We start from the raw sequence: 26,742 nt of genomic DNA, 5'->3' as shown, positions 1-26,742 counted from the left end.
TCTCTGTGTCCCCCCTCACTGTCTGCTCTCTCTCAGTTCCCACTTTCTCTGTCCCCCCACTCTCTGTCCCCCCACTCTCTGTCCCCCTCTCTCTGTCCCCACTCTCTCTGCCCCCTCTCTCTGAAAACCCCTCTCTGACCCTCCCCTCTGCCACCCTCTCTCTGTCCCCCCACTCCCTGTCCGCCCACTCTCTGTCCCCCTCTCTCTCTGTCACCCTCTCTGTCCCCCCACTCCCTGTCCGCCCACTCTCTGTCCCCTCTCTCTCTGTCACCCTCTCTCTCTGTCCCACACTCTCTCTGGCCCCCTCTCACTCTGTCCCCTCTCACTCTGTCCCCTCTCTCTCTGTCCCACTCTCTCTGTCCCCCTCGCTCTGTCGCCCCTCTCTCTGTACCCACTCTCTTCTTACCCGGCCTCTCTCTGTCCACCCTTTCGCTGCCCCCCTCTCTCTGCTCCCATTTCGGTCCCCCCCTCTGTCCCTGTCTCTGTCCCCCCACTCTCTGTCACTACTTTCTCTTCCCCCCTTTGACCCCCCTCTCTCTGTCCACCTTCTCTCTGTCACCCTCTCTCTCTCTGTCCCCCTCTCTCTCTGTCCCACACTCTCTCTGCCCCCCTCGCTCGGTTCCCCCTCTCTGTCCCCTATTCTCTGTCCCTCCCTCTCTCTGCCCCGTCTCTGTGTCCCCCTGTCTCTGTCCCTCTCTCTCTGCCCCTCTCTCTCTGCCACCCCTGTCCCCCTCTCTCTGACCCCCCCTCTGTCCCCACTCACTGTCCCCCCCTCTCTGTGTCCCCCCTCACTGTCTGCTCTCTCTCTGTGTCCCCCCTCACTGTCTGCTCTCTCTCAGTTCCCACTTTCTCTGTCCCCCCACTCTCTGTCCCCCCACTCTCTGTCCCCCTCTCTCTGTCCCCCTCTCTCTGCCCCCTCTCTCTGAAACCCCCTCTCTGACCCTCCCCTCTGCCACCCTCTCTCTGCAACCCTCTCTCTGTCCCCCCACTCCCTGTCCGCCCACTCTCTGTCCCCCTCTCTCTCTGTCACCCTCTCTCTGTCCCCCCACTCCCTGTCCGCCCACTCTCTGTCCCCTCTCTCTCTGTCACCCTCTCTCTCTGTCCCCGTCTCTCACTGTCCCCGTCTCTCTCTGTCCCCCTCTCTATGTACCCCTCTCTCTGTACCCACTCTCTCTGTACACCCCTCTCTCTCTGTCCACCCTTTCTCTGCCCCCCTCACTCTGTCTCCCATTTCTGTCCGCACTCTCAGCCCCCGTCTCTGTCCCCCCTCTCTCTGCCCCCTCTCTCTGTCCACCCTCTCTCTACCACCCTGTCTCTGCCCACCCTCTCTCTGTCCACACTCTCTCTCAGTCCCCTCTATCTCTGTCCCCCCATCCTCTGTCACCACTAACTCTGCCCCCTCTCTCTGTCCCCCATCTCTCTGTACCCACTCTCTCTGTCCACCCTCTCTCTGTCCTCCTCTCTCTGTCCACCCTCTCTCAGTCCCCCTCTCTCTCTGTCTCCCTCTCTCTGTGATCCCCTCTTTCTGTGATCCCCTCTCACTGTCCGCTCTCTCTGTCACCCCTCTCTCTGTATCCCCTCTCTCTGTCCCCCTCTCTCTGTCACCCCTCTCTCTGTCAACCTCTCACTGCCCCCCTCTCTGAAACCCTCTCTCTGTCCCCCTCTATATCCACCCTCTCTCTGTCCCCCCGTCTCTGTCCCCCCTCTCTCTGCCCCCCGTCTATGTCCATCCTCTCTCTGTCCACACTCTCTCTCTGTCCCCCACTCTCTGCCCCCCCTGCCCACCTCTCTCTCTGTCCCCCAGTGTCTCTGTGCCCCACTATCTCTGACCCCCACTCTCTCTTCCCCTCTCTCTCTGTCCACTCTCTGTCTCTGTCCCCCCGTCTCTGTCCCCCCTCTCTCTGCCCCCTGTCTCTGTCCACCATCTCTCTTTCCACACTCTCTCTCTGTCCCCCTCTCTCTTTCCCCTCTCTCTGTCCCCTCTCTCAATCCCCTCTCTCTGTCCCCCTCTCTGTATCCCCCCTCTCTGTGCCCCCCTGTCTCTGTCCACACTCTCTCTGTCCCTCTGTCTCTGTCCACCCTCTCTCTGTCCACCCTCTCTCTCTGTTCCCCCGTCTCTGTTCCCCCTCCCTCTGCCACCTGTCTCTGTCCACCCTCTCTCTGTCCACACTCTCTCTCTGTCACCCTCCCTCTGTCCCCCTCTCTCTTTCCCCTCTCTCTGTCCCCTCTCTCAATCCGCCTTTCTCTGTCCCCCTCTCTCTATCCCCCATCTCTGTCCACCCTCTCTCTGTCCACCCTCTCTCTATCCTTCTCTCTCTCTCCACCCTCTCTCTGCCCCATGTCTCTGTCCACCCTCTCTTTGTCCACCCTCTCTCTCTGTCCCCCTCTCTCTGTCACCCTCTCTCTGTCCCCCTCTCACTGTTCACCCTGTCTCTGTCCCCTCTCTCTCTGTCCCCTCTCTCTGTCCCTCTCTCTCTGTCCCCCACTCTCTCTGTCCCCTCTCTTCCTGTCCCCGTCTCTCTCTATCCCGCCTCTCTCTGTCCCGCCTCTCTCTGTCCCCCCTCTCTCTGTCCCCCTCTCAGTGTCCCCCTCTCTCTGTCTCCCTCTCTGTCCACCCTCTCTCTGCCCCCCGTCTCTGTCCACCATCTCTCTGTCCACACGCCCTCTGCCCCCTGTCTCTGCCCACCCTCTCTCTGTCCACACACTCTCTCAGTCCCCCCTCTCTGTCCCCCACCCTCTGTCACCGCTCTCTCTGCCTCCTCTGTCTCTCCCCCATCTCTCTGTACACCCTCTCTCTCTCCCCCCTCTCTCTGTACACCCTCTCTCTGTCCACCCTCTCTCTGTCCCCACGCCCTCTGCCCCCCTGTCTTTGCCTACCCTCTCTCTGTCCACACTCTCTCTGTCCCCACACCCTCTGCCCCCCTGTCTCTGCCCACCCTCTCTCTGTCCACACTCTCTCTCAGTCCCCTCTCTCTCTGTCCCTCCCTCTCTGTCCCCCCCTCTCAGTCACCCTCTCTCTCTGTCCCCCTCTCTCTGTGATCCCCTCTCTCTCTGATCCCCTCTCACTGCCCCCTCTCTGATACCTTCTCTCTCCTCCCCTCTCTCTGTCTCCCTCTCTGTCCACCCTCTCTCTGCCCCCCGTCTCTGTCCACCATCTCTCTGTCCACACTCTCTCTCTCCCCCTCTCTCTGTCCTCCCTTCTCTGTCCACACTCTATCTCTGTCCCCCTCTCTCTTCCCCCTCTCTCAGTCCCCTCTCTCAATCCCCCTCTCTCTCGCTCTGTCCCTCTCTCTCTATCCCCCTCTCTGTGCCCCCTGTCTCTGTCCACCTTCTCTCTGCCCCCCTGTCTCTGTCCGCCAGTCTCTGTCCCTCCTCTATCTGCCCCCTGTGTCTGTCGACCCTCTCTCTGTCCACACTGTCTCTCTGCCCCCTCTCTCTTCCCCCTCTCTCTGTTCCCACTTTCAATACCCTTTTCTCTGTCCCCCTCTCTCTATCCCCCCTCTTTGTCCACTATCTTTCTGTCCAATCTCTGTCCCCCCGTCTCTGTCCCCCTCTCTGCCCACCCTCTCTCTTTCCCCCTCTCTCTGACCACCCTCTCTCTGCCCCATGTCTCTGTCCACCCTCTCTCTGTCCACACTCTCTCTCTGTCACCAGTCTCTCTTACCCCCTCTCTCTGTCCCCATCTCTCTGTCCCCCTCTCTCTGTCCACCCTCTCTGTGTAAACCCTCTCTCTCTGCCCCCTCTCTCTGTCCCCCTCTCTGTCCCCCCTCTCTCTGCCCCCCTCTTTCTGTCCACCCTCTCCCTGTCCACACTCTCCCTTTGTCCACACTCTCCCTCTGTCAACCGTCTCACTGTCCCCCTTCTCACTTTTCCCCCTCTCACTGTTCCCCCTGTCTCTGTCCCCTGTCTCTGGCCCCCTCACTCTGTCCCCCCTCTCTCCGCTCTCCCCTCTCAACCCTTCTCTCTGTCCCCCCTCTCTCTGTCCCCCCTCTCTCTGTCCCCCACTTTCTCTGTCCCCCACTTTCTCTGTCCACACTCTCTCTCTGTCACCAGTCTCTCTTCCCCCCTCTTTCTGCCCACCTCTCTCTGCCCCCTCTCTCTGTCCACCCTCTCTCTGTCCACCCTCTCTCTTTGTCCCCCTCTGTCTGTCCCCCTTTCTCTGCCCCCCTCTTTCTGTCCACCCGCTCCCTGTCCACACTCTCCCTCTGTGCACCCTCTCACTGTCCCCCCTCTCACTGTCCCCCTCTCACTGTCCCCCCTCTCTTTGTCCTCTCTCTCTGTCCCCTCTCTCTGTCCCACTCTCTCTGTCCCCCATTTCTCCGCTCTCCCCTCTGAACACTTCTCTCTGCACCCTCTCTCTCTGACCCCCTCTCTCTCTGTCAACCACTTTCTCTATCCCCTACTTTCTCTGTCCCCCACTCTCTCCGACCCCCTCAGTCCCCCTCTCTCTCTGGCCCTCTCTCTCTCTGGCCCTCTCTCTCTCTGTCCCCTCTCTCCCTGTCCCCGTCTCTCTCTATCCCGCCTCTCTCTGTCCCGCCTCTCTCTGTCCCCCTCTCAGTGTACCCCTCTCTCTGTGATCCCATCTCACTGACGGCTCTCTCTCTGTAAACCTTCTCTGTGCCCCCTCACTCTGCCCCCCCTCTGTCACCTCTCTCTCTGCCCCCTCTCTCTGCCCCCGTCTCTGAACCCCTCTCTCTGCCCCCTCTCTCTCTGTCCTACTCTCTCTGTGTACCCTCTCTCTGTCTACCCTCTCTCTGTCCACCCTCTCTCTGTCCCCCTCTCTCTGCCCCTCTCTTTCTGTTCACCCTCTCTCTGTCCACACTCTCTCTCAGTCCCCCCTCTCTCTGTCCCCCCACCCTGTGTCACCGCTCTCTCTCCCACCCTCTCTCTGTCCCCCATCTCTCTATCCCATTCTCTCTATGTCCCCCTCTCTCTGTGATTCCCTCTCTCTGTGATCCCCTCTCACTGTCCGCTCTCTCTGTCACCCCTCTCTGTGACCCCCTCTCTCTGTCACCCCTCTGTCTGTCCCCCTCTCTCTGCCCCCCTCTCTGGAACCCTCTCTCTGCTCCCTCCTTCTGTCCACCCTCTCTCTGTCCACACTCTCCCTCGGCCCCCCTCTCACTGTCCCACTCTCTCTGTCCCTCTCTCTCAGTCCGCCCTCTCTCTGCCCTCCCCTCTGAATCCCTCTCTCTGCCCCTTCTCTCTCAGTCCGCCCTCTCTCTGCCCTCCCATCTGAATCCCTCTCTCTGCCCCTTCTCTCTCTGTCCCCCTCTCTTTCTTTCCCCCTCTTTTTCTGTCCCCCACTCTCTCAGTGCCCCACTCTCTCTTTGCCCCACTCTGAATCTCTGTTCCGCCTCTCTCTGCCCTCCCTCTCTCTGTCACCCCTCTCTCTATCCCCAACTCTCTGCCCCCCCCCCCTCTGTCCCACCTCTCTCTGTCCCCCCTCTCTGTCCCCTCTCTCTGTCCACCCTCTCTCTGTCCACACTCTCTCTTTCCCCCCGTCTCTGTCCCCCCGTCTCTGTACCCCCTCTCTTTGTCCACACTCTCTGTCTGTACCCCCTCTCTCTGCCCCCTATCTCTGTCCACCCTTTCTCTGTCCACACTATCTCTCTGTCCCCCTCTCTCTGCCCACTTCTTTCTGTCCACCTTCTCTCTGTCCCCCTGTCTCTGTCCCCATCTCTCTTCCCCTGTCTCTGCCCACCTCTCTCTGCCCCCGTCTCTCTCTCCACCCTCCCCCTGTCCCCCTTTCTCTGCCCCCCTCTTTCTGTCCCCCCTCTCACTGTCCCCCCACTCACTGTCCCCCTCTCACTGTTCCCTTTCTCTCTGTCCCCCTCTCTCTGACCCCCTTTCTCTGCTCTCCCCTCTGAACCCTTCTCTCTGCCCCCTCCCTCTCTGCCCCCTCTCTCTCTGTCACCCACTTTCTCTGTCCCCCACTTTCTCTGTCCGCCACTCTCTCTGACCCCCATTCCCTCAGTCCCCCTCTCTCTCTGGCCCCTCTCTCCCTGTCCCCGTCTCTCTCTGTCCCGCCTCTCCCTGTCCCCCTCTCAGTGTCCCCCTCTCTCTGTGATCCCCTCTCACTGTCCGCTCTCTCTGTCACCCCTCTCTCTGCCCCCTCATTCTGCCCCCCTCTCTGAACCCCACTCTCTCTGTCCCCCTCTCTCTGCCGCCTCTTTCTGTCCACCCTCTCTCTGTCCACACTCTCCCTCTGTCCAACCTCTCACTGTCCCCCCTCACTGTTCCCCCTCTCACAGTCCCCCTCTCACTGTACCCCTCTCTCTGTCCCCTCTCTCTCTGCTCTCCCCGCTGAACCCTTCTCTCTGCCCCCTCTCTCTCTGTCCACCACTCTCTCTTATTCCCGCCTCTCTCTGTCCCCCGTCTCTCTGTCCCCATCTCAGTGTCCCCCTTCTCTCTGTAATCCTTTCTCACTGTCTGCTCTCTCTCTGTCGCCCTCTCTATCCACCCTCTCTCTCTGTCCCCCTCTCTCTTTCCACTCTCTCTCTGTCCACCTCTCTCTGTCCCCCCGTCTCTCTGCCCCCTCACTCTGCCCCCCTCTCTTTGCACCCCTCTCTCTGTCCACCCTCTCTCTGTCCACCCTCTCTCTCTGACCCCTGTCTCTGTCCCCTCTCTCTCTGTCCCTCTCTCTCTGCCCCCCTCTTTCTGTCCACCCTCTCTCTCTGTCCACACTCTCCCTCTGTCCGCCCTCTCACTTACCCCCTCTCACTGTCCCCCTCTCACAGTTCCCCCTCTCTCTGTCCCCTCTCTCTCGGTCTCCTCTCTTTGTCCCCCTCTCTCTGTCCCCCATCTCTCTGCTCTCCCCCTGAACCCTTCTCTCTGCCCCCTCTCTCTCTTCCCCCCCTCTCTCTGTCCCCCACTTTCTCTGTCCCCCACTTTCTCTGTCCCCCACTCTCTCGGACCCCCACTCTCTCTGTCCCCTCTCTCCCTGTCCCCGTCTCTCTCTGTCCCCCGTCTCTCTGTCCCGCCACCCTCTTTCCCCTTTCTCTCTGTCCCCCTCACTCTGCCCCCTGTCTCTGCCCCCTCTCTGAGCCCCTCTCTCTACCCCCTCTCTCTCTGTGCCCCTCGCTCTGTCCACCCTCTCTCTGTCCACCCTCTCTCTGTCCACACTCTCTCTCAGTTCCCCTTCTCTCTGTCCCCCACCGTCTGTCACAGCTCTCTCTGTCCCCCCACTCTCTGTCACCTCTCTCTCTGTCCCCCTCTCTCTGCCCCCCTCTCTGAAACTCTCTCTCTGCTCTCCTCTCTCTGTCCCCTCTCTGTCCACCCTCTCTCTGTCCCCCTCTCTCTGCCCCCTGTCTCTGTCCACCCTCACTCTGTCCACACTCTCTCTCTGTCCCCCTCTCTCCCTCCCCCTCTCTCTGTCCCCTCTCTCTGTCCACCCTCTCTCTGCCCCCATGTCTCTCTGTCCCTCTAAGACTGTCCCCGTCTCTCTGTCACCTCCTCTCTGTCCCCTTTCTCTCTGCTCCCGCGCTGTCTGTACCCCATTCTCTGTCCCCCTCTGTCTCTCACCCTCTGTCTCTCCCCCCTGTGTCTCTCCCCTCTCTGTCACTCCCCCTCTGTCTCTGTCCCCCAGTTCTGTTCCAAAATCTCTAAGCCCCCCTCTATCCCTCAACTCACTGTCCCCGACTCTGTATAACCCACTCTCTGTGTCTCCCTCTCTGTTCCCGCCAGTTCTCCTCTGTCTGTCCCCCACGTCTCTGTAACCCGCTCTTTGTCACCCACTCTCTGTCCCCTTCTCTCTGTCCTCCTCTCTCTATCCCGCTCTCACTGTCGCCCCTCTCTCTGTCGCCCCTCTCTCTGTACCCCCTCTCTCTGTACCGCTCTCTCTCTGTCACTACTTTCTGTCCCCCCGCTCTATCCCCCCTCTCTGTCCCCCCTCTATCTCTGTCCACCCTCTCTCTGTCCACCCTCTCTCTTTCCTCCTCTCTCTTCCCCCCTCCTGTCTGTCCCTCCTCGATCTGCCCCCTTGCTCTGTTGTCCTCTCTGTTCCCCCACTCTGTCCCCTCCTCTCTGTCTCTCCCTCTCTCTGCCCCCTCTTTGTGTCCTCCGTCTCTGTCCCACTCTCTCTGTCCCCCATCTCTTTGACCACCCCTCTGACCACCTCTCTCTGCCCCCCTCTCTCTGTCCCCCACTCTCTCTTTTTCCCGCCTCTCTCTGTCCCCATCTCTGTGTCCCCCTCGCTCTGTGATCCCTTCTCACTGTCCGCTCTCTCTCTGTCGCCCGTCTCTATGCCCCCCTCTCTCTCCACCCTCTCTCTGCCCCCCCTCTCTGTCATCCCTCTCTCTGTCCCTTCTCTCTGCCACTTCACTCTGTCCCCCGCTCTCTGTCCCTCTCTCTCTGTCCACTCGCTCTCTGTCCACCTCTCTCTGTATCCCCTCTCTCTGCCCCCCTCTCACTGTCCACCTTCTGTCTGTCCACCCTCTCTCTCTGTCCCCCTCTTTCTGTCCACCCTCTCTCTGTCCACACTCTCCCTCTGTCCACCCTCTCACTGTCCCCTTCTCACTGTCCCCCCCTCTCTCTCTCTCTGTCACTCTGTCCCCCCTCTCTCTTCTCTCCCCTCTGAACCCTTCTCTCAGCCCCCTCTCTCTCTCCCTCACGCTCTTTTTTCCCGCCTCTCCGTGTCCCCCCTCTCTCTGTCCCCATCTTAATGTCCCCCTCTCTCTGTGATCCCTTCTCACTGTCCGCTCTCTCTCTCTGTCGCACTTCTCTATGCCCCTATCTCTCTGTCACCCCTCTCTCTGTCCACTTCTCTCTGTCCCCCCTCTCTCTGACCCCCCTCTCTCTGCACCTCTCTCTCTGGCCCCCCTCACTCTGTCCCGCCCTCTCTGACCCTCTCTCTCTGTTCCCCCCTCTCTCTGCTCCCGCGCTGTCTGTACCCCACAATCTGTCCCCCTCTGTCTCTCACCCTCTGTCTCTCCCCCCTGTGTCTCTCCCCCCTCTGTCACTACCCCTCTGTCTCTGTCCCCCAGCCTCTCTCTTTTTTCCAGCCTCTCTCTGTTCCCCCTCTCTCTGTCCCCATCTCAGTGTCCCCCTCTCTCTGTGATCCCTTCTCACTGTCCGCTCTCTCTCTGTCGCCCCTCTCTATAACCCCCTCTCTCTGTCACCCCTCTCTCTGTCCCCCTCTCTCTGCCCCCCTCTATGAAACCCTCTCTATGCCCCACTCTCTCTGTCCCCCCGTCTCTGCCCCCCCTCTGTCTGCCCCTTCTCTCTGTATCCCTCTCTCTGTCCCCCTCTCCTTGTCCCCCTCTCACTGTCCACCCTCTCTATGTCCACCCTCTCTCTCTGTCCCCATCTCTCTGCCCCTCTCTCTCTCTGTCCACCCTCTCTCTGTCCACCCTCTCTATGTCCACCCTCTCTCTCTGTCCCCATCTCTCTGCCCCCCTCTCTCTGTCCACCCTCTCTCTGTCCAACCTCTCTCTGTCCACCCTCTCTCTCTGTCCTCCTCTCACTTTCCCCCCTCTCACTGTCCCCCTCTCACTCTCCCCCTTTCACTGTTTCCCCTCTCTCTGTCTCCTCTCTCTCTGTCATCTCTCTCTGTCCCCCTCTCTCTGTCCCCCCTCTCTCCGCTCTCCCCTCTGAACACTTCTCTCTGCCCCCCTCTCTCTGTTCCCCTCTCTCTCTGTCCCCCACTCTCTGTTTTTCCCGCCTCTGTCTGTCCCCCCTCTCTCTGTCCCCATCTCAGTGTCCCCCTCTCTCTGATCCCTTCTCACTGTCCGCTCACTCTGTCTCCTCTCTCTCTGTCCCCTCTCTCTGCCTCCCTCTCTGAATGTCTCTCTCTGCCCCCTCACTCTGTCCGCCTCTCTCTGTCTGCCTCTCTCTGCCCCCCTCTCTCTGTCCCCATCTCAGTGTCCCCCTCTCTCTGTGATCCCTTCTCACTGTCCGCTCTCTCTCTGTCCCCCTCTCTCTGCCCCTCTCTCTCTGTCCACTCCCTCTCTGTCCACCTCTCTCTGTCCCCCGTCTCTATCCCCTCTCTGAAACCCTCTCTCTGCCCCCCCCCTCTCTCTGTCCCTCTCTGTCTGTCCCCCTCTCTCTGCCCCTCTCTCTCTGTCCACTCTCTCTGTCCACCTCTCTCTGTCCCCCCGTCTCTGTCCCCTCTCTCTCTGCCCCCCTCTCTCTGTCTCCCTCTCTCTGTCCACCCTCTCTCTGTCTACCCTCTCACTGTCCAACCTCTCTCTCTGTCCCCCTCTCGCTGTCCCCCTCTCTCTGCCCCCCTCTTTTTGTCCACCCTCTCTCTGTCCCCCCGTCTCTGTCCCCCCTCTCTCTGCCCCCCTCTCTCTGTCTCCCTCTCTCTGTCCACCCTCTCTCTGTCTACCCTCTCACTGTCCAACCTCTCTCTCTGTCCCCCTCTCGCTGTCCCCCTCTCTCTGCCCCCCTCTTTTTGTCCACCCTCTCTCTGTCCACCCTCTCTCTGTCCACCCTCTCTATGTCCACCCTCTCTCTCTTTCTCCTCTCTCTATGCCTCCTCTCTCTGCTCCCCCTCTCTGTCACCTCTCTCTCTGCCCCCTCTCTCTGCCCCCCTCTCTGAACCCCTCTCTCTGCCCCCCTCTCTCTGTCCTCCACTTTATATGTCCCCCACTTTCTCTGTCCCCCACTCTCTCTGACCCCTACTCTCTCTGCCCCCCTCTCTCTCTGGCCCTCTCTGTCTCTGTCACTCCTCTATGTCACCCCTCTCTCTGCCCCCTCTCTCTGCCCCCCTATCTGAACCCCTCTCTCTCTGCCCCCCCTCTCTCTCTGTCCCACTCTCTCTGTCCACCCTCTCTTTGTCCACTCTCTCTCTGTGCACCCTCTCTCTGTCACCCCTCTCTCCGCGCCCTCTCTCTGACACCCCTCTCTGACCCCCTCTCTCTGTCCCCCTCTCTCTATCCACCCTCTCTCTGTCCACCCTCTCGCTGTCCACACTCTCTCTGTCACCCCTATCTCTGCCCCCTGTCTCTGCCCACCCTCTCTCTGTCCACACTCTCTCTCAGTCCCCCCTCTCTCTGTCCTCCTACCCTCTGTCAAGGCTCTCTCTGCCCCCTCTCTCTGTCCCCTTCACACTGGCCCCCTCTCTGTCACCCCGCTCTCTGCCCCCTCTCTCTGCCCCCTCTCTGAACCCCTCTCTCTGCCTCCCTCTCTCTCTGTCCCACTCTCTCTGTCCACCCTCTCTCTGTCCACCCTCTCTCTGATCCACCCTCTCTCTGCCCCCTGTCTCTGCCCACCCTCTCTCTGTCCACACTCTCTCTCAGTCCCCCCCTCTCTCTGTCCCCCCACCCTCTGTCACAGCTTTCTCATTCCCCCCTCTCTGTCACCTCTCTATCTCTCCCCGTCTCTCTGCCCCCTCTCTGAAACTCTCTCTCTGATCCCCTCTCTCTGTCCCCTCTCTGTCCCCCTCTCTCTGTCTCCCTCTCTCTGTCCCCTCGTCTCTGTCCCCCCTCTCTCTGGCCCCCTGTCTCTGTCCACTCTCACTTTGTCCACACTCTCTCTCTGTCCCCCTGTCTGTCCCCCCTCTCTCTCTCCCCTCTCTCTGTTCACCCTCTCTCTGTCCACCCTCTCTTTGTCCCCATATCTCTCTGTCCCTCTAAGACTGTCCCCGTCTCTCTGTCACCCCACTCTCTGTCCCTCCTTCTCTGTCCACTTCTCTCTGTCCCCCCTCTCTCTGACCACCTCTCTCTGTCCCCCCTCACTCTGTCCCTCCTCTCTCTGTCCCCCCTCTCTCTGTCCCCCGTCTCTCTGCTCCCGCGCTGTCTGTACCCCACTCTCTGTCCCCCTCTGTCTCTCACTCTCTGTGTCTCGCCCCCCTCTGTCACTCCCCCTCTCTCTCTGTCCCCCAGTTCTGTTCCACACTCTCTAAACCCCCCTCTATCCCTCAACTCTCTGTCCCCTGACTCTGTGTAAACCACTCTCTGTGCCTCCCTCTCTGTTCCCCCCAGTTCTCCTCTCTCTGTCCCCCACGTCTCTGTAACCCGCTCTTTGTCACCCACTCTCCGTCCTCCTCTCTCTATCCCGCTCTCGCTGTCGCCCCTCTCTCTGTCGCCCCTCTCTCTGTACCCCCTCTCTCTGTACCCCCTCTCTCTCTGTCACTACTTTCTGTCCCCTCGCTCTATCCCCCCTCTCTGTCCACCCTCTCTCTGTCCTCCTCTCTCTGCCACCCTCCTGTCTGTCCCTCCTCGCTCTGCCCCCTCGCTCTATTCCCGCTCTCTGTTCCCCCACTCTGTCCCCTCCTCCCTGTCCCTCCCTCTCTCTGCCCCCTCTCTGTGTCCCCCTGTCTCTGACCCCCTCTCTCTGTCCCCCTCTCTCTATCCACCCTCTCTCTGTCCACCCTCTCGCTGTCCACACTCTCTCTGTCACCCCTATCTCTGCCCCCTGTCTCTGCCCACCCTCTCTCTGTCCACACTCTCTCTCAGTCCCCCCTCTCTCTGTCCTCCTACCCTCTGTCAAGGCTCTCTCTGCCCCCTCTCTCTGTCCCCTTCACACTGGCCCCCTCTCTGTCACCCCGCTCTCTGCCCCCTCTCTCTGCCCCCTCTCTGAACCCCTCTCTCTGCCTCCCTCTCTCTCTGTCCCACTCTCTCTGTCCACCCTCTCTCTGTCCACCCTCTCTCTGATCCACCCTCTCTCTGCCCCCTGTCTCTGCCCACCCTCTCTCTGTCCACACTCTCTCTCAGTCCCCCCCTCTCTCTGTCCCCCCACCCTCTGTCACAGCTTTCTCATTCCCCCCTCTCTGTCACCTCTCTATCTCTCCCCGTCTCTCTGCCCCCTCTCTGAAACTCTCTCTCTGATCCCCTCTCTCTGTCCCCTCTCTGTCCCCCTCTCTCTGTCTCCCTCTCTCTGTCCCCTCGTCTCTGTCCCCCCTCTCTCTGGCCCCCTGTCTCTGTCCACTCTCACTTTGTCCACACTCTCTCTCTGTCCCCCTGTCTGTCCCCCCTCTCTCTCTCCCCTCTCTCTGTTCACCCTCTCTCTGTCCACCCTCTCTTTGTCCCCATATCTCTCTGTCCCTCTAAGACTGTCCCCGTCTCTCTGTCACCCCACTCTCTGTCCCTCCTTCTCTGTCCACTTCTCTCTGTCCCCCCTCTCTCTGACCACCTCTCTCTGTCCCCCCTCACTCTGTCCCTCCTCTCTCTGTCCCCCCTCTCTCTGTCCCCCGTCTCTCTGCTCCCGCGCTGTCTGTACCCCACTCTCTGTCCCCCTCTGTCTCTCACTCTCTGTGTCTCGCCCCCCTCTGTCACTCCCCCTCTCTCTCTGTCCCCCAGTTCTGTTCCACACTCTCTAAACCCCCCTCTATCCCTCAACTCTCTGTCCCCTGACTCTGTGTAAACCACTCTCTGTGCCTCCCTCTCTGTTCCCCCCAGTTCTCCTCTCTCTGTCCCCCACGTCTCTGTAACCCGCTCTTTGTCACCCACTCTCCGTCCTCCTCTCTCTATCCCGCTCTCGCTGTCGCCCCTCTCTCTGTCGCCCCTCTCTCTGTACCCCCTCTCTCTGTACCCCCTCTCTCTCTGTCACTACTTTCTGTCCCCTCGCTCTATCCCCCCTCTCTGTCCACCCTCTCTCTGTCCTCCTCTCTCTGCCACCCTCCTGTCTGTCCCTCCTCGCTCTGCCCCCTCGCTCTATTCCCGCTCTCTGTTCCCCCACTCTGTCCCCTCCTCCCTGTCCCTCCCTCTCTCTGCCCCCTCTCTGTGTCCCCCTGTCTCTGTCCCACTCTCTCTGTCCCCCATCTCTTTGCCCACCCTTCTGACCCCCTCTCTCTGCCCCCTCTCTCTCTGTCCCCCACTCTCCCTTTTTCCCGCTTCTATTTGTCCCCCCATTCTCTGTCCCCACATCTGTGTCCCCCTCTCTCTGTGATCCCTTCTCACTGTCCACTCTCTCTCTGTCGCACCTCTCTATGCCCCCATCTCTCTCCCGCCTCTCTCTGCCCCGCGCTCTCTGCCACCCCTCTGTCTATCCCCTCTCTCTGCCCCCCTCTCTGTTCCCCTCTCTCTGTCCCTCTCTCTCTGTCCAATCGCGCTCTGTCCACCTCTCTCTGTACCCCTGTCTCTGTCCCCCCTCTCTCTGCCCCCTCTCTGCCCCCCTCTCACTGTCCACCTTCTGTCTGTCCACCCTCTCTCTCTGTCCCCCTCTCTCTAACCCCTCTCGCTGTCCCCCTCTCTCTTTCCCCGTCTCTCTGCCCCCCCTCTTCTCTCCCCTCTGAACCCTTCTCTCAGCCCCCTCTCTCTCTGTCCCCCACTCTCTTTTTTTCCAGCCTCTCTCTGTTCCCCCTCTCTCTGTCCCCATCTCAGTGTCCCCCTCTCTCTGTGATCCCTTCTCACTGTCCGCTCTCTCTCTCTGTCGCCCCTCTCTATACCCCCCTCTCTCTGTCACCCCTCTCTCTGTCCCCCTCTCTCTGCCCCCCTCTATGAAACCCTCTCTATGCCCCACTCTCTCTGTCCCCCCGTCTCTGCCCCCCCTCTGTCTGCCCCTTCTCTCTGTATCCCTCTCTCTGTCCCCCTCTCCTTGTCCCCCTCTCACTGTCCACCCTCTCTATGTCCACCTTCTCTCTCTGTCCCCATCTCTCTGCCCCTCTCTCTCTCTCTGTCCACCCTCTCTCTGTCCACCCTCTCTATGTCCACCCTCTCTCTCTGTCCCCATCTCTCTGCCCCCCTCTCTCTGTCCACCCTCTCTCTGTCCAACCTCTCTCTGTCCACCCTCTATCTCTGTCCTCCTCTCACTTTCCCCCCTCTCACTGTCCCCCTCTCACTCTCCCCCTTTCACTGTTTCCCCTCTCTCTGTCCCCCTCTCTCTGTCCCCCTCTCTCTATCCACCCTCTCTGTCCACCCCTTCTCTGTCCACCCCCTCTCTGTCCACCCTCTCTCTGTCCACCCACTCTCTGTTCCCACGGCTCTCTTTCCCTCTAAGTCTGTCCCCGTCTCTCTGACACCCCTCTCTCTTCCCCCTTCCTCTATCCCACTCTCGCTCGGTCCACCCTCCCTGTCCCCTTGTCTCTCTGTCTCCCCTCGCTGTCACCCCCGTTCCACCTCTCTCAGCCCCCCTCTCTCCGTCCCCCTCTCTCTGTCACCCCTCTCTCTGTCCCCCCCTCTCTGTCCCCCCTCTCTCTGCCCCCCTGTCTCTGTCCACCCTCTCTCTATCCACACTCTCTCTCTCTGTCCCCCTCTCTCTCTGTCCCCCCCTCTCTCTGTCCCCCTCTCCCTCTGTCCCCCTCTCCCTCCGTCCCCCACTCGCTCTGTCCCCTCTCTGTCCCCCTCTCAGTGTCCCCCTCTCTCTGTGATGCCCTCACACTGTCCGCTCTCTCTCTCTGACGCCCTTCTCTCTCTGCCCCTCTCTCTCTGCCCCCTCTCTCTGCACCCTCTCTCTTCCCCCCTCTCTCTGTCACCACTCTCACTGTCCCCCTCTTTCTTTCCCCCCGTCTCTTTCCCCCCTCTCTCTGACCCCCCTCTCTCTGTCCCCTCTCTCTGTCCCACTCTCTCTGTCCCCCTCTCTCTGTCCCCCTCTCTCTTACCCCCTCTCTCTGTCCACCCTCTCTCTGTCCCCCTCTCTCTGACACCCCCCCTCTGTCCCCCATGTCTCTGTCCCCCCTGACTCTGTCCACCCTCTCTCTGTCCCACTCTCTCTGTCCCCCGCTCTCTGTCTCCCCGTATCTATCCCCTCTCTTACTGCCCCTTGTCTCGGTACCCCCTCTCTCTGTCCATACTCTCTCTCTGCCCCCCTCTTTCTGTCCAAACCCTCTCTCTTTCCCCCCTCTCTCTGTTACCCCTCTCTCTGTCCCCTTTCTCTGTCCCCCTCTCTCTGTCCCCCCCTCTCTCTGCTCTCACCTCTGAACCCTTCTCTGCCCCCTCTCTCTCTGTCCCCCTCTCTATCTGTCTCCCTCTCTCTCTGTCCCCCATTCTCACTGTCCCCCACTCTCCCTGACCCCCACTCTCTCTGTCCCCTTTTCTCTCTGGCCCCCTCTCTCTTTGTCCCCTCTCTTCCTGTCCCCGTCTCTCTCTGTCCCGCCTCTCTCTCTCCCCTCTCACTCTATTCCCCTCTCCGTGTCCCCCTCTCTCTGTGATCGCCTCTCACTGTCCGCTCTCTCTCTGTCACCCGTCTCTCTGCCCCCTCACTCTGCCACCCTCTCTGTAACCTCTCTCTCTGCCCCTTTTCTCTGCACCACTCTCTGAACCCCTCTCTCTGCCCCCACTTTTCTCTGTCCCCCTCTGTCTCTCCACCCTCTCTCTGTCCACCCTCTCTCTGTCCCCTTGTCTCTGTCCCCCCTCTCTCTGCCCCCCTCTTCCTATCCACCCTCTATCTGTCCACACTCTCCCTCTGTGCCATCTCTCTCTGTCCCCCCTCTCTCTGTCTCCCTCTCTCTGTCGCCCCTCTCTGTGTCCCCCTCTCTGTCCACCCTCTCTCTGTCCACCCTCTCTTTGTCCCCCTCTCTCAGACCCCCTCTCTCTGTCACCTCTCTCTCTGTCCCCCTCTCTCTCCACCCTCTCTCTCTCCACACTCTCTCTGTCCCCCTCTCACTTTCCCCCCGTCTCTGTCCCCCCTCTATCTGACCCCCTCTCTCTGTCCCCTCTCTCTGTCCCCTCTCTCTCTCCACCCTCTCTCTGAACCCCTCTTTCTGCCCCCTCTCTACTGTCCCCCTCTCTGTACACCCTCTCTCTGTCCCCCCTCTCTCTGCCCCCGGTCTCTATCCACCCTCTCTCTGTCGACCCTCTCTCTGCCCTCTCTCTCTCTGTCCCACTCTCTCTGTCCACCCCCTATCTGTCCCCACGTTTCTCTGTCCTTACGTCTCTCTGTCCCTCTAAGTCTGTCCCCGTCTCTCTGTCACCCCTCTCCCTGCCCCCTCCCCTTGTCCCACTCTCGCTCACTCCACCCTCCCTGTCCTCCTGTCTGTCTGTCTCCCTTCGCTGTTACCCCCGTTCCACCTCTCTCTGTCCCCTTCTCTCTGACCCCCTCTCTCTGAACACCCTCCATCATTCCCCCATTCTCTGTCATCCTCTCTCTGTCCTTCTCTCTCTGTCCCCCCTCTCTCTGTCCCCCCACTCTCTGTCCCCCCTCTCTCTGTCCCCCCTCTCTGTGTCCCCACTCTCAGTCCACCCTCTCTTTGTCCACCCTCTCACTGTCCCTCTCTCTCTGACCCACTCTCTGAACTCCTCTCTCTGTCACCTCTCTCTCTGTCCCCCTCTCTCTCTCCACCCTCTCTCTCTCCACCCTCTCTCTGTCCCCCTGTCTCTGTCCCCCCTGTCTCTGTCCACCCTCTCTCTGTCCACCCTCTCTCTGAACCCCTCTTTCTGCCCCCCTCTCTCTCTGTCCCCCTCTCTGTACACCCTCTCTCTGTCCCCCCTCTCTCTGCCCTCCTGTCTTTATCCATCCTCTCTCTGTCCACCCTCTCTCTGCCCCCTCTGTCTCTGTCCACACTCTCTCTGTCTCCCCGCTCTCTGTCCACCCTCTCTCTGACCCCTCTCTCTGTCCCCACTCTCTCTGTCCCCCCGCTCTCTGTCCACCCTCTCTCTGACCCCTCTCTCTGTCCACCCACGTTTCTCTGTCCTTACGTCTCTCTGTCCCTCTAAGTCTGTCCCCGTCTCTCTGTCACCCCTCTCCCTGCCCCCTCCCCTTGTCCCACTCTCGCTCACTCCACCCTCCCTGTCCTCCTGTCTGTCTGTCTCCCTTCGCTGTTACCCCCGTTCCACCTCTCTCTGTCCCCTTCTCTCTGACCCCCCTCTCTCTGAACACCCTCCATCATTCCCCCACTCTCTGTCATCCTCTCTCTGTCCATCTCTCTCTGTCCCCCCTGTCTCTGTCCCCCCACTCTCTGTCTCCACTCTCTCCGTCCTCCCTCTCTGTGTCCTCCCTCTCTCTGTCCCCCTCTCTCTGTCCCCCTCTCTCTGTCCCACTCTCTCTGTCCCCTCTCTCGGTCCCCTCTCTCTCTGTCACCTCTCTCTCTGCCCCCCTCTCTCTGTCACACCTCTCTCTGCCCCCTCTCTCTGTCCCCCTCTCTCTGTCGCCCTCTCTCTGTCCGCATCTCTCTGTCCGCACTCTCTCTCTGTCCCCCTCTCTCTGTTCCCCTCTCTCTGCCCCCCTCTTTCTGTCCACAATCTCCCTCTGTCCCCCCTTTCTCTGTCCTCCCTCTGTCTGTCCCCCCTCTCTCTGCCCCGCCCTCTCTGTCACCTCTCTCTCTGTCCCCCTCTCTCTTCCCCCCCCCTCTCTGCTCTCCCCTCTGAACCGTTCTCTCTGCCCCCTCTCTGTCCCCCTCTCTCTCTGTCCCCTCTCTCTCTGTCCCCCTCTCTCTCTTTCCCCCCCCTGTACTCCCCTCTCTGTACACCCTCTGTCTGTCCCCCTGTCTCTGCCCCCCTGACTCTATCCACCCTCTCTCTGCCACCTCCTTCTGTCCACCTTCTCTCTATCCACACTCTCTCTCTGTCCACACTCTCTCTGTGTCCCTCTCTCTCTGTTCCTCCGTCTCTCTGCCCTCCCCTCTGAATCCCTCTCTCTGCCCCCTCTCTCCCTTCCCACTCTCTCTGTCCCCCACTCTCTCTGTCCCCTCTCTCTCTGTCCGCTCTCTCTCTGCCCCCTCTGTCTCTGTCCCCACTCTCTCTGTCTCCCCGCTCTCTGTCCACCCTCTCTCTGACCCCTCTCTCTGTCCCCACTCTCTCTGTCTCCCCGCTCTCTGTCCACCCTCTCTCTGACCCCTCTCTCTGTCCACCCTCTATCTGTCCCCACGTTTCTCTGTCCTTACGTCTCTCTGTCCCTCTAAGTCTGTCCCCGTCTCTCTGTCACCCCTCTCCCTGCCCCCTCCCCTTGTCCCACTCTCGCTCACTCCACCCTCCCTGTCCTCCTGTCTGTCTGTCTCCCTTCGCTGTTACCCCCGTTCCACCTCTCTCTGTCCCCTTCTCTCTGGCCCCCCTCTCTCTCTGAACACCCTCCATCATTCCCCCACTCTCTGTCATCCTCTCTCTGTCCATCTCTCTCTGTCCCCCCTCTCTCTGTCCCCCCACTCTCTGTCCCCTCTCTCTCTGTCCCATCTCTCTCTATCTCCACTCTCTCCGTCCTCCCTCTCTGTGTCCTCCCTCTCTCTGTCCCACTCTCTCTGTCCCCTCTCTCGGTCCCCTCTCTCTCTGTCACCTCTCTCTCTGCCCCCTCTCTCTGTCGTCGTCTCTCTGTCCGCATCTCTCTGTCCGCACTCTCTCACTGTCCTCCCTCTCTCTGCCCCCTGACTCTATCCACCCTCTCTCTGCCCCCTCTTTCTGTCCACCTTCTCTCTATCCACACTCTCTCTCTGTCCACACTCTCTCTGTGTCACCCCTCTCTCTGTAGCCCCTCTCTCTGACCCCCTCTCTCTCCCCTCTCACTCTCTCTCCCCTCTCTCTGTCATCGCTCTTTCTGCCCCCCCTCTCTGTTCCCCCTCTCTGTACCTCTCTCTCTGTCCCCCCTGTCTCTATCCCCCTGTCTCTGTCCACACTCTCTCTCTGTCCCCCTCTCTCTGTTCCCCTCTCTCTGCCCCCCTCTTTCTGTCCACACTCTCCCTCTGTCCCCCCTTTCTCTGTCCTCCCTCTCTCTGTCCCCCCTCTCTCTGCCCCGCCCTCTCTGTCACCTCTCTCTCTGTCCCCCTCTCTCTTCCCCCCCTCTCTGCTCTCCCCTCTGAACCGTTCTCTCTGCCCCCCTCTCTGTCCCCCTCTCTCTCTGTCCCCTCTCTCTCTGTCCCCCTCTCTCTCTGTCCCCCCCTTTACCCCCCTCTCTGTACACCCTCTGTCTGTCCCCCTCTCTCTGCCCCCCTGACTCTATCCACCGTCTCTCTGCCCCCTCTTTCTGTCCACCTTCTCTCTATCCACACTCTCTCTCTGTCCACACTCTCTCTGTGTCACCCCTCTCTCTGTCCCCCCTCTCTCTGACCCCCTCTCTCTCTCCCCTCTCACTCTCTCTCCCCTCTCTCTGTCATCGCTCTTTCTGACCCCCCTCTCTGTTCCCCTCTCTCTGTACCTCTCTCTCTGTCCCCCCTGTCTCTATCCCCCTGTCTCTGTCCACACTCTCTCTCTGTCCCCCTTTCTTTGTTCCCCCATGTGTCCCCCTTCTCTCTGCACCCCCGTCTCTGTCCACCCTCTCTCTGTCCACACGCTCTCTGTCCCCCTCTAACTGTCCCCCCTCTCTCTGCCCCCCTCTTTCTGTCTACACTCTCTATCTGTCCCCCCTCTCTGTCCCCCCTCTCTCTGTCCCCCCTCTCTCTATCCCATCTCTCTCTGTCACCCCTCTATCTGCTCCCCTCTCTCTGTCACCACTCTCTGCCCCCTCTCTCTGTCCCCTCCCTCTGACACCCTCTGTCTGTCCCCCTCTCTGTCCACCATCTCTTTGTCCACCCTCTCTCTGTCCCCCTCTCTCTGTGCCCCCGTCTCTGTCACCCCCGTCTCTGTCCCACACTCTCTCTTTCACCCCTCTCTCTGTCACCACTCTCTCTGCCCCCCGTCCTCTCTCTCTGACCCCCTCTCTCTGTCCCCCTCTCTGTCCACCATCTCTCTGTCCCACCTCTCTCTGTCCCCTCTCTCTCTGCCCCCTCTCTCTATACCCCTCTCTCTGTGCCCCACTCTCTGCCCCCCCGTCTCTGTCCACCCGTCTTTGTCCCCCCGTCTGTGTCTCCCCTGTCTCTTTTCACCCTCACTCTGTCCCCGTCTCTTTGACCCCCGCATCTGTTCCCCTTCTCTCTACCCCCTCTTTCTGTCCACACTCTCCCTCTGTCCCCCTCTCTCTGTCCCACCTCTGTCTGTCCCCCCCTCTGTCCCCCCCTCTCTGTCCCCTCTTTCGGTCCACCCTCTCTCTGTCCACATTCTCTCTCTGTCCACACTCTCTCTGTGTCCCCCCTCTCTCTGTCCCCCCTCCCTCTGTCCCCTCTCTCTCAGTCCCCCCTCTCTCTGTCCCCCCTATCTCTGCTCTCCCCTCTGAACCCTTCTCTCTACACCCCGTCTCTGTCCCTCTCTCTCTCTCTGTTCCCTCTCTCTCTGTCCCCCTCTCTCTCTGTCCCCCCCTCTCTCTGTCCCTCTCTCTCTGTACACCCTCTCTCTGTCCTCCCTCTCTCTGCCCCCTCTTTCTGTCCACCCTCTCTCTGTCCACATTCTCTCTCTGCCCACACTCTCTCTGTGTCCCCCCTCTCTCTGTCCCCCCTCCCTCTGTCCCTTGTCTCTCTGTCCCCCTCTCTCTCTGTCCCCCCTCTCTCTGCTCTCCCCTCTGAACCCTTCCTTCTGCACCCCCTCTCTGTCCCCCTCTCTCTCTCTGTCCCCTCTCTCTCTGTCCCCCTCTCTCTCTCTGTCCCCCTCTCTCTTCCCCCCTGACTCTATTCACCCTCTCTCTGTCCTCTCTCTCTGTCCACCTCACTCTGTCCCCTCTGTCTCTGTCACCCCTGTCTCTGTCCCCCCTGTATCTGTCCCCCCTGTCTTTGTCCACCCTGTCTCTGTCGACCCTCTCTCTGTCCCCCTTTCTTTGTTCCCCCATGTGTCCCCCTTCTCTCTGCACCCCCGTCTCTGTCCACCCTCTCTCTGTCCACACACTCTCTGTCCCCCTCTAACTGTCCCCCCTCTCTCTGCCCCCCTCTTTCTGTCTACACTCTCCCTCTGTCCCCCCTCTCTGTCCCCCCTCTCTCTGTCCCCCCTCTCTCTGTCCCATCTCTCTCTGTCCCCCTCGCTCCGTCCCCCCTCTCTCTGCTCTCCCCTCTGATCCCTTCTCTCTGCCCCCACTCTGTCCCCCTCTCTCTCTGTCCCCTCTCTCTCTGTCCCCCACTTTCTCTGTCCCCCACTTTCTCTGTTCCCCACTCTCTCTGTCCCCCACTCTCTCTGGCCCCCTCTCTCTCTGGCCCCCTCTCTCTCTGTCCCCTTTCTCCCTGTCCCCGTCTCTCTGTGTCCCGCCGCTCTCTCCCCTCTCTCTCTGTCCCCCTCTCAGTGACCCCCCTCTCAGTGACCCCTCTCTCAGTGATCCCCTCTCTCTGTCCCCTCTCTCTCTGTCCCCGCCTTTCTCAGTCCCCCCTCTCTCAGTCACCCCTCTCTCTCTGTCCCCTTTCTCCCTGTCCCTGTCTCTCTGTGTCCCGCCGCTACCTCCCCTCTCTCTCTGTCCCCCTCTCAGTGACCCCTCTCTCAGTGATCCCCTCTCTCTGTCCCCTCTCTCTCTGTCCCCGCCTTTCTCAGTCCCCCCTCTCTCAGTCACCGCTCTCTCTGTCCCCCTCTCTCTGTCCCCCTCTCTCTGTGACTCCCTCTCACTGTCCCCTCTCTCTGTCATCCCTCTCTATGCCCCCCTCTCTCTGTCACCCCTCTCTCTGCCCTCCTCTCTCTGCCCCCTCTCTCTCTGCCCCTCCACTCTCTGCCCCCCTCTCTCTGTCCCCCCTCTCTCTGTCCCCCCTCTCTCTGTCCCCCTCTCACTGTCCCCCCTCTCTCAGTCCACACTCTCTCTCTGTCCCCCTCTCTCTGACCCGCCTCTCTCTGCCCCCTCTTTCTGTCCACCCTCTCTCTGTCCACACTCCCCGTCTGTCCCCCCTCTCTCTGTCCCCCCCTCTCTGTCACCCCTCTCTCTGCCCCCCTCTCTCTTTCACCCCTCTCTATGCCCCCCTCTCCCTGCCCTCCTCTCTCTTCCCCTCCACTCTCTGCCCCCCTCTCTCTGTCCCCCCTCTCTCTGTCCCCACTCTCTCTGTCCCCCTCTCACAGTCCCCCCATTCTCTATCCACACTCTCTCTCTTTCCCCCTCTCTCTGTCCCGCCTCTCTCTGCCCCCTCTTTCTGTCCACCCTCTCTCTGTCCACACTCTCCCTCTGTACCCCCTCTCTCTGTCCCCTCTCTCTCTGTCCCCTGTCTCTCTGTCACCTCTCTTCGTCCCTCTCTCTCTGTCCCACCTCTCTGCTCTCCCCTCTGAACCCTTCTCTCTGCCCCCCCTCTCACTGTCCCCCTCTCTCTGTCCCCTGTCTCTCTGTCACCTCTCTTTGTCCCTCTCTCTCTCTTCCCCCCTCTGCCCTCCCCTCTGAATCCCTCTCTCTGCCCCCACTCTCTCTGTGCTCCACTCTCTCTCTCTGACCCGCACTCTCTCTGTCCCCTCTCTCTCTGTCCCCGCCTCTCTCAGTACCCCATCTCTCAGTCCCCCCTCTCTCGGTTTCCCTCTCTCTGTCCCTCTCTCTCTGTGATTCCCTCTCACTGTCCGCTCTCTCTCTGTCACCCCTCTCTCTGCCCCCTCTCTCTGTCCCCCTCTCTCTGTCCCCCCGTCTCTGTCACCCCCTGTCTCTGTCCCACCCTCTCTCTGTCACCCCTCTCTCTGTCCACCCTGTCACTGTCTACCCTCCCTCTGTCCACACTCTCTCTCTGTCCCCCTCTCTCTGTCCATCTCTCTCTGTCCCCCTCTCTCTGCACCCTCTTTCTGTCCACCCTCTCTGTCCACACTCCCTCTCTGTCCCCCCTATCACTGTCGCCCTCTCTCTGTCCCCTGTCTCTCTGTCACCTCTCTCTGTCCCTCTCTCTCTGTTCCCTCTCTCTCTGCCATCCCCTCTGAATCCCTGTCTCTGTCCCCCTCTCTCTCTGTTCCCCCTCTCTCTGTCCTCCTCCCTCTGTCCCCTCCCTCTGTGATCCCCTCTCACTGTCCGCTCCCTCTCTGTCACCCCTCTCTCTGCCCCCTCTCTCTGTCACGCCTCACTCTGTCTCCCCTCTCTCTGTCTCCCCTCTCTCTGTCCCCACCCCCTCTTTCCACACTCTCTCTCTGTACACCTCTCTCTGTCCCCCCTATCTCTGCCCCCTCTTTCTGTCCACTCTCTCTCTGTCCACACTCTCCCTCTGTCCACACTCTCCCTCTGTCCCCCCTCTCACTGTCCCTCTCTCTCTGTCCCCTGTCTCACTGTCACCTCTCTCTGGCCCTCTCTCTCTGTCCCCCATCTCTCTGCCCTCCCCTATGAATCCCTCTCTCTGCTCCCACTCTCTCTGCCCTCCCCTCTGAATCCCTCTCTCTGCCCCCACTCTCTCTCTGCCCCACTCTCTCTGAACCCCTCTCTCTCTGTCCCCTCTCTCTCTGTCCCGCCTCTCTCTGTCCTCCCTTGCTCTGTCCACCCTCTCCCTGTCCAACCTCTCTCTGTCCCCCTGTCTCTATCCACCCTTTCTCTGCCCCCCTCTCTCTGTCCACCCTCTCTCTGTCGCCCCTCTCTCTGTCCCCCTCTGTCTGTCCCCCCTCTCTCTGCTCTCCCCTCTGAACACTTCTGTCTGCCCCCTCTCTCTCTGTCCCCCTCTCGCTCTGTCCTCCACTCTCTCTGTGCCCCACTCTCTCTGACCCCCACTCTCTCTGACCCCCACTCTCACTGTCCCCTCTCTCTCTGTCCCCGCCTTTCTCAGTCCCCCCTCTCTCAGTCACCGCTCTCTCTGTCCCCCCTCTCTCTATCCCCCCTCTCTCTGTCCCCACTCTCTCTGTCCACACACTCTCCCTGTACACCACTCTCTGTCCCCCCTCACTCTGCCCCCTCTTTCTGTCCACCCTCTCTCTGTCCACACTCTCCCTCTGTCCACACTCTCCCTCTGTCCACACTCTCAGTGTCCCCCTCTCTCTGTCCCCTGTCTCTCTGTCACCTCTCTCTGTCCCTCTCTCTCTGTTCCGCCTCTCTCTGCCCTCCCCTCTGAATCCCTCTCTCTTCCCCCACTCTCTCTGTTCCCCATTCTCTCTGACCCCCTCTCTCTCTGTTCCCCCCTCTCTGCTCTCCCATCTGAACCCTTCTCTCTGCCCCCTCTCTCTCTGTCCGCCTCTCTCTCTGTCCTCCCCTCTCTCTGGACCCTCTCTCTCTGTCCCCTTTCTCCCTGTCCCCGTCTCTCTCTGTCCCGCCTCTGTCTCTCCCCTCTCTCTCTGTCCTCCTCTCAGTGTCCCCCTCTCTCTGTGATCCCCTCTCACTGTCCCCTCTCTCACTGTCCCCTCTCTCACTGTCCCCTCTCTCTCTGTCCCCTCTCTCTCTCTGTCCCCGCCACTCTCTGTCCCCCCTCTCTCTGTCAGCCCTCTCTCTGTCCCAATCTCTTTGTCCACACACTCTCACTGTCCCTCTCTCTGCCCCCTCTTTCTGTCCACCCTCTCGCTGTCCACACTCTCCCTCTGTCCACACTCTCCCTCTGTCCCCCTCTCACTGTCCCCCTCTCTCTGTCCCCTGTCTCTCTGTCACCTCTCTCTGTCCCTCTCTCTCTGTCCCCCTCTCTCTCTGCCCTCCCCTCTGAATTACTCTCTCTGCCCCCACTCTCTCTATGCCCCACTCTCTCTCTGTCCCGCATCTCTCTCTCCTCCCTCTCTCTGTCCACCCTCTCCCTGTCCACCCTCTCTCTGTCCCCCTGTCTCTGTCCACACACTCTCTGCCCCCCTCTCTCTCTCCCTCCCTCTCTGTCACCCCTCTCTCTATCCCCCCTCTCTCTGTCCCCCTTGTCTGTCCCCCCCTCTCTCTGCTCTCCCCTCTGAAAAATTCTCTCTGCCCGCTCTCGCTCTGTCCCCCTCTCGCTCTGTCCCCCTCTCTCTGTCCCCCACTCTCTCTGTGCCCCACTCTCTCTGACCCCCACTCTCTCTGACCCCCACTCTCACTTTCCCCTCTCTCTCTGCCCCCGTCTCTCTCTGTCCCGCCTCTCTCTGTCCCGCCTCTCTCTGTCCTCCCTCTCTCTGTCCTCCTTCTCTCTGTCCACCCTCTCCCTGTCCACCATCTCTCTGTCCGCCTGTCTATTTCCTCCCTCTCTCTGTCCACATTCTCTCTCAATCCCCCTCTCTCTTTTTCCCCTCTCTCTGCCCACCTCTTTCTGTCCACCCTTTCTCTGTCCACACACTCCTTCTGTCCCTCCTCTCTCTGTACCCTCTCTCTGTCCACCCTCTCTCTGCCCCCTCCCTCTGTCCCACTCTCGCTCGGACCACCCTCCCTGTCCCCTTGTCTCTCTGTCTCCCCCTCGCTGTCACCCCCGTTCCAACTCTCTCTGTCCCCTTCTCTCTGTCCCCCCTCTCTGTCTCCCCTCTCTCTGTCTCCCCTCTCTCCATCCCCCTCTCTCTGTCGCCCCTCTCTCTGCCCGCCCACTCTCTGTCCCCCCCTCTCTGTTCGCCCTCTCTCTGTTCCCGCGCTCTCTGTTCCCTACTCTCTGTCCCCCTCTGTCTCTCCCCCCTCTGTCTCTCTCCCTCTGTCTCTCCCCCATCTGTCTCTCCCCCCATGTCGCTCGCCCTCTGTCTCTGTCCCCCTTTCTCTATCCTCCTCTCTCTGTCCCGCTCTCTCTGTCGCCCCCTCTCTTTCGCCCCTCTCTCTGTCTCACCTCTCTCTGACCCCCCTCTCTCTGTGCTACCTCTCTCTGTACCCCCCTCTCTCTCTGTCACTACTTTCTGTCCAAACGCACTATCCCCCCCTCTCTGTCCCCATCTCTCTCTCTGTCCACCCTCTCTCTGTCCATCCACTCTGTGTCGTCCTCTCTCTGCCCCCCTCCTGTCAGTCCCCCTTCGCTTTGCCTCCCTCGCTCTGTTCCCCCTCTCTGTCCCCCCACTCTGTCCCCTCCTCTCTGTTCCTCCCTCTCTCTGCCCCTCTCTGTGCCCCCCTATCTCTGTCCCCCTCACTCTGTTCCCACTCTCTCTGAATGCCTCTCTCTGCCCCCCACTTCCGCCTCTCTCTGTCCCGCTCTCTCTGTTCCCCCCTCTCTTTGCCCTCCCCTCTGACCCCGTCTCTCTGCCACCTCTGATCCCAATCCCTCTGTCTCCCACTCTCTCTGTCACCCCCTCTCTCTGTCCCCCCTCTCTCTGTCACCTCTCTCTCTTTCCGCCCTCTCTCGGTCACCACGCTCTCTGC

The sequence above is a fragment of the Chiloscyllium punctatum genome, chromosome 38 (assembly GCF_047496795.1).
Source record: "Chiloscyllium punctatum isolate Juve2018m chromosome 38, sChiPun1.3, whole genome shotgun sequence".
NCBI classification, from domain to species: Eukaryota; Metazoa; Chordata; class Chondrichthyes; order Orectolobiformes; family Hemiscylliidae; genus Chiloscyllium; species Chiloscyllium punctatum.
This window is presented reverse-complemented; position numbering follows the sequence as displayed.